Source organism: Chaetura pelagica, unplaced genomic scaffold (genome assembly GCF_000747805.2).
Source record: "Chaetura pelagica isolate M959 unplaced genomic scaffold, ChaPel_1.0 scaffold50, whole genome shotgun sequence".
NCBI lineage: Eukaryota > Metazoa > Chordata > Aves > Apodiformes > Apodidae > Chaetura > Chaetura pelagica.
This window is the reverse complement of record NW_009952366.1, coordinates 6,141,105-6,147,754: the sequence shown is the minus strand read 5'-3', so window position 1 is coordinate 6,147,754 and position 6,650 is coordinate 6,141,105.

Below are 6,650 nucleotides of genomic sequence, written 5' to 3'. Positions count from 1 at the left end.
GAATAAGTGGAACTATAAAAATGAGAACAAAAGTAACCTCCATATAAATGACTCAAGCACAGCATTTTCAAGTAGGAAGTGCAACCGAGCTAGAAAATTCTTACTGTCTTTCTCCATTGCTCTATCCAGCAGCAGTTATTGTGCAAGAGTTGATGCTGCTCTGGTCAGCAAAAAATACTTTACCATCTTGCAGCCATCAGCGTCTAGGACAAATATTACTGTGAGATCCAGAGCCCTCCACAACTCATCTGCTGATGTCTTGTACAGCGACTCCAAAATCTGCGAGATGCAGCAGAAGATGTCAAACAGAATTATTGTGCGATTTTTCTTCTTGCCAGATGCAAATAAATGCTCTGCCTGCTAATGAACACTGCCTGCAGCTCTCTGAGCAGGACTGGACTTCCAGTCGACATGTAAGCCAAGTGAATCCTCATGCCAATATCAACCCAAACAGATCGTGTACGGAAATGCAATTTCTATACCTTAGCAAAGGAGGCTGACTGTGGCATGCTGGAGTGCATTGTGCACTGCCTTGCCTTCTAGTTGCTTATCAGTGCAGATATAAAGTTCTCACTGATCTGCATCTTGCTCACAAATGATGAGGCTAACCAGGAAAGCACACTGACCTCTCCCGTTCTGGTCACAGAGCACATCCAGCAATAGATGTCCCTCTGCAGACATCCCTCCCTTTGCCAAATCACCAAGCTCTGCATTTGTTGGCTTTCAGGACTTACCAAGTGGCTTGTTTCAAAAGGTTTATATTTATCATAAGCCACGTGTAATTCACTGAATGACTGATTTAGCTAAATGGGTGAGGCCGGGTTTATTCTAGTCTTAAGAGAACAGTGATGGTTCTGCAGGAGGCTGCAGACTCCTCCGACTGCCAAAGTAACAGTGTTTTCTTCAGATTTTGCTTTTTCTAGGACCTGGGAGGACTGGGCTGCATATGGCTGCAGTTGCAAGAAAATCGTGTAGTTGTGTGAGGTAGCAGGTACTACCGTGATAAGATGGGAGAGGGGGAGCCTGGACCCCACCTGGCCTGTGTCAGGAATAGTGTGGCCAGCAGGAGTAGGGATGTGATTCTCCCCCTGTACACAGCACTGGTGAGGCCTCACCTCGAGTTCTGTGCAGTTCTGGGCCCCTCACTGCAAGAAGGATATTGAGGTGCTGGAGCAGGTCCAGAGGAGAGCAACAAGGCTGGTGAAAGGACTAGAGGGAAAATCTTATAAGGATAGGTTGAGAGAGCTGAGGTTGTTTAGCCTGGAGAAGAGGAGACTCAGGGAGGACCTTTTCACTCTGTTCAACTACCTGAAGGGAGGTTGTAGTCAGGTGGGGGCTGGGCTCTTTTTCCAGGCAACTGGTGTCAAGAGGGCATGGCCTGAAGCTGCTCCAGGGGAGATTTAGGTACTTCCTCACGGAGATGGTGATTAGACATTGATTAGAAATTGGAATGGACTTCCCAGGGAAGCGGTGGAGGCACTATCCCTGGGTGTGTTCAAGGAAAGGCTGGATGTGGCACTTAGTGCCATGGTCTGGCCGATGTGGTGGTGTTGGTCATAGGCTGGACTTGTTGATCGTAAAGGTCTTTTCCAGCCTTGGTGATTCCCTGGTTCTGTGATTCTGCCCAGGGACAGATGTCGGAGCCCAATTCTGCAGACCCTTCCCTGCCTGCATCACTATTCTGTTTCTGCTCTTTCTTCCCACTTACCAAGGAAACAATAGCTCAAAATATAGGCTCATCTTGCAACATTTAATTGTGCATGTGCTTCTGAGAGCCACTGAAGCAGCTTTGAGCTGAGAATTAGTGCATCAAGTTTTATAGGAATGGCCCAGTTCTTGAAGTGGCAAAGCGTTCTCAGTTCCTTTCAAAGTCCCTGAACTAAACAGGAGCTCCTGTCTTCACTCCATTCTTCCGAAGGTACCCGCCAGGATACCACAGCAGCTGATCTTCTGCTGATGTCATGGATATAGAAAGGTTTAGTCTGTAACACTGCAGAGTATTTGTTACTAATACAGCAGACCAGAAAACAATATATGACTGAAATTACTATATCATCTTCAAAGGTCCATTCCAACCCAAACCATTCTGTGATACTTCTCTAAAAATTAAGCAGACAACTGCAAATTGTGTCGCTGTGTTTTCTCGGCTGTCAGTTCCATAGTTGGTGTTCTCACCCTGTAGTTGCACTATGTTTTGCTTTTCAGGCACTGAAGGAAAGGCAGACAAAGGAGTCTGTCTGTTAATGTTAGACTTCACAAAGTGTTGCTGCCTAACTCTGGTATTCCGACCAAAATTTCTAAAAAAGCCAAGGTACCAAACTGAGCTTCCTTTGCTAACTGAAGCAAGCTTTATATATTTCAGCAGGACGTATGAGATCTGAAGTTAGAATATGAATCACACCAGGACTTGGATCTATGTGTGCAATTTAAAGAGCTCTCATTTAGATCTTCATCAATGTTAGGCAGAATACATCCTGAATTAACTTACAATTGCTTTCCCACCGTGGTTCATCTGCCTGCTTCCCTCCTCTTTATTTCTCATCTACATGCTAAATTTCCCTGAATTTATGACTCCACAGAGAATCTGCCAAAATATCATCAGTAAGCAAGATTTATTTTTTTGTGTTTAATTTATTTAGCTTAACTTTTATATTTTCCCTGTTTTGAAACTCCAAGCCCAATTAAAGTTTGATTTGATGGGTAAATTTATTGCCTGTGGTTACCTTAGCTTGGTTCTGAAATGTTTTTTTCTCAAAGGGTAAATAATCTTCTGTTTACAAAGTAGTAATAGGTAGCATTAATGGTGAAATGCATTTTCTCTGCAGAGTAACACATGGAACAACTGCTTTTCTCGTTGTGTAGTTAAGTCAAATTTGTAATGCAACTAAATGTTGAGAAAATAAAAAGGAAATACTGGGCAGTGTTTCAAAAGGCTTCCCTGAGAAGGATTCCCTTCCTGGCAGAGTGAGTGCATTTGAATACTGAAACTGAGTTTGCAGATTTGGATTTTAGTTCGGCTTTTCTGTTTTGTTTCTATGCATCATTTGATCTAGAAGTGACTGACCCTTCTGCATTATTTTTTTTTGTGGTGGTCTTCACAATGAGGAAATGGCAGATTTAAGAAGAGGCGCCTTTGTGACCCTTGAGAGGAAATTCCAGTTGCTATTGCAAAAAATAAGCAATTAACTGAAAGGTCTGTAAATAATGCAACTGAAGGTACAGGATGTTGACCTGAATTCACAAATGCACAGTCACATAATTGTCTATATTAAAATAGTCATGGGTACAAATACTTTCTGTATTGTATGAGGGAGTAGGGAAAGGTGGGAAGGAGGCAGAAAAAAATGAAGAGGAACAAAGGAAGGAAGAAGGTTTTAATGTTATCTCCATTATAAATGCTATAAAATTTGGGAAATAAATCAATAAAATATTGTTATGTATCTAAACCATTTTTTAATCACCTTATGTTTTCTTGCTTTTCAAATGTGATATTTTGAGATAGACTAGCAATGTTACAGAGAAGGAACTGAGGAATATACACAAAGGAAAAATACAATTTTCTCTTCTATACATTGAAAAATATTCATAATCTAAATTAAAGCAACACTGAGAAGGTTGATTTTGTATCAGAAACAGAAGCAGGAAACCTGGGCTCTAGATGATCTGTGCCTCAGCTCTCCTATTGGACAAGACAAATCCCTTTCTGAACCCCATGTTTGTCTCCTCTGTTTATGAGAGAAGTAAAATTATTTACCTTTCAAGGAAGCTCTGGGAATCCACACTAGTAAAGATATTATATGCATGGGGAGTAAAATTACAGGATTACAGGAAAGTACACATGCCATACAGGTAACATCAGAACCAAAAATTACAGCTTTCATCCTCAGTTTATCATAACTTCCAGAGCTGATTCTACATATCAGCATCTGTTTTACCTAGGATGTACACTACAAGAAAGACACTGAAGTGCTGGAGCATGTCCAAAGAAGGGCAATGAACCAGGGAAGGGTCTAGACTACAAGCTTTATGAGAAGCAGTTGAAGGAACCGGGGTTGTTTCACCTGGAGAAGAGGAGACCGAGGGGAGACCTTATCACCCTCTACAACTGCCCGAAAGGAGGGTGTGATGAGGTGGGGTTTGGTCTCTTCTCTCAAGTAACGAGTGGTAGGACAAGAGGAAATGGCCTCAAGTTGCACCAGGGGAGGTTTAGATTAGATGTTAGGAAAAAATTTCCTCACCAAAAGGGTTATAAAGTATTGCAAGAGGCTGCCCTGGAAAGTGTTTGAGTCACTATCCCTGAAGATATTTAAAAGATGTGTAGATGTGGTGCTTAGGGACATGGTTTAGTGCTGGCCTTGGAAGTTCTGGATTAACAGTCAGATTTGGTGATCTTAAAGGTGCTTTCCAGCCTAAATGATTCTATGGGTTTAAAAAAAAATTATCATGGCATCTAGCAAAATAAGGCCTCCATATATTAACTACAAAGAGTGAGAGTTGAACAGTAAAATTATTATTTTTTTTTTCCTTTACAACTGACAGAGTCCATGGATAGTAGTACTGTCTGGCTTCTACCATGCTGAAGCAGAAGGATGCAACTGGATGGTGTTGACCCAAGTGTGGTAGTATACCTGGTACTTGTATTTGCTAGAGTATTTGCATCTGTCATTTGGATACACAAAAAGAGTACCCGGCACATGGGGACTTGTGGACAGAGAACTTTGCTCATTGTCACTTGGTAATGGGTTTAGTCTAACAGTGTATCTTGCCAACATCCAAGGCAACACAGAATAAGGAGGCACAAAGGTGTCTCTAGGCCATGGTAGGTCCCTCCATCCTCTGTAGGTATGTGCAAGTTTTAATTTTTCTTGTGCTCTGCATCCTTGAAGGCAAAAAAACCCACTTGGAATAAAGGTGGCCAGGGCTTGAACAAGAGAAAAGCTTTTTGGGCATGACAAGAGGGAATGTGGAGGGTCTGAAGCTAATGCTGAGGGTTACTGAGGTTGAACCATGGATCATGAGAAAGGATGTGAGGCAGATGAGGGGAAGGGAATGGTACCTTTTTAGATAAGAGAGTGAAGAGTGTAGATAAATCTAGAGAGAAGGCTGGGTCTGTGTCTTCAGTCAGTGATAATAATAATAATGCAGTGGAGGAACCTAAGATCTAGAGCAAGGTGTGAAACGAGCAAATGCTGTATGATGTGGCCCTTCCTGCGTGAGACAAAATACAAAACAAAAACTTCTGTATCAACTCCGTTCCTCAGTATTAGACAAACATGCCCTGAGTAAAATGAGGAGAAATTTAATCTGCCACATCTAACTGTGCCAGTAGAAAAGGCAAACTATCAAGAACCTGTCCTAAACTCCTCCTCATTTTTCCCCTTTGCACTTTTACACCTGCAGAGGAGATCTTCCTCTGAGGGCTTTCTAAACCAATTCAGACAAAATCTGCTGGGTCAGCATATTTGCTATTTAAGCTCTAAGCCAGCCAATCCCATTCAAGTGAGACAGCCAAGGGAGAGCTTGTGCAGGTTTTTCTGCTGACAGATCTGAAAGGATGATATATTCAAGTGAAGGATTGTGGTAGTGAACAGCTCAGTGGTAAAGGAAGTGGTGGCTGACCACCCGAGAGTGTGGGAATGTCTCTATTAGTGTCTTGTTGATGTGAACTGAGAGGCTGGGTATGATGTGTATATGCCTTTCACAGATGCTTTGAGTGTCTTCTTAATTTACCTTTTTATTTAAGATATCAGCTGTCATTAAGAGCATCACAGCATGGAACATCAAAACACCATAGTACTCTCTTCAACCAGCACAGCCATTTGCACAGTGACCATCTGCCTAAATCCTTCATATTTTCTCATCTCTGGCACCCTTCCCTTATTTAGATTTGTCCTCACTCTGTTTGTTTCTAACAAGCATAAATGTAATGGAATTGGGAAGAAGAAGGAGGGAGGAAGTTGTCCTCAGTGATCTCTGACCTTCCTTTGAGCTTACGTAGATATATGGAATGGAATATCTTTGGCCAATTTTGCTGTCTGTCTAACTCAGCCTCCTACGGGGGGGTCACAGGTCTCCCCATAGTGTCTGAGCTGGCAGAGTGCAGGTGCAGCCTTGAAGCCTCAGTAGTTAGAAAAACATTCCACTGTCTTATCAGCCTAGCAGAACACACTGTTGCTAGTTACAAGAAAGCTTACTGAAGGAAAAAAAAATCAGTAAAAAAGAAAAATTGGCTTCATCCTGGCTCAGACCAGGACATTTACATACAATCTTTAAGAAATAAATTTAGCAAGGGCTATTTGAAAAACCTGTGTCATTCCATTAATAAGAACCTTCAAGTCATAGAAAAGTCTTAAAATGAAAACTAAATTTTGTCCATTGAATATATTTCAAATTAAACTCTCAATACTCATGCAGAATTGAAAATAATCCCAAGTGCTTCAAATAAGGGAATAAGCTGCTGTAATCTTTCTCAGGGACAAGCAAAATGAATGACTGCTTTAAAGAATAGTTGTCTTAACTTTAATTACAGAGCTGGTGCAAGAACTGCCATAGTGTTGTCACATGCTGATATGAAGATTAGAAAAGGTTCTGAATGGATAAGGTACCATTTATTTCCACCATTCTTTTCTCTGTTTTCCCAAAATGCTACT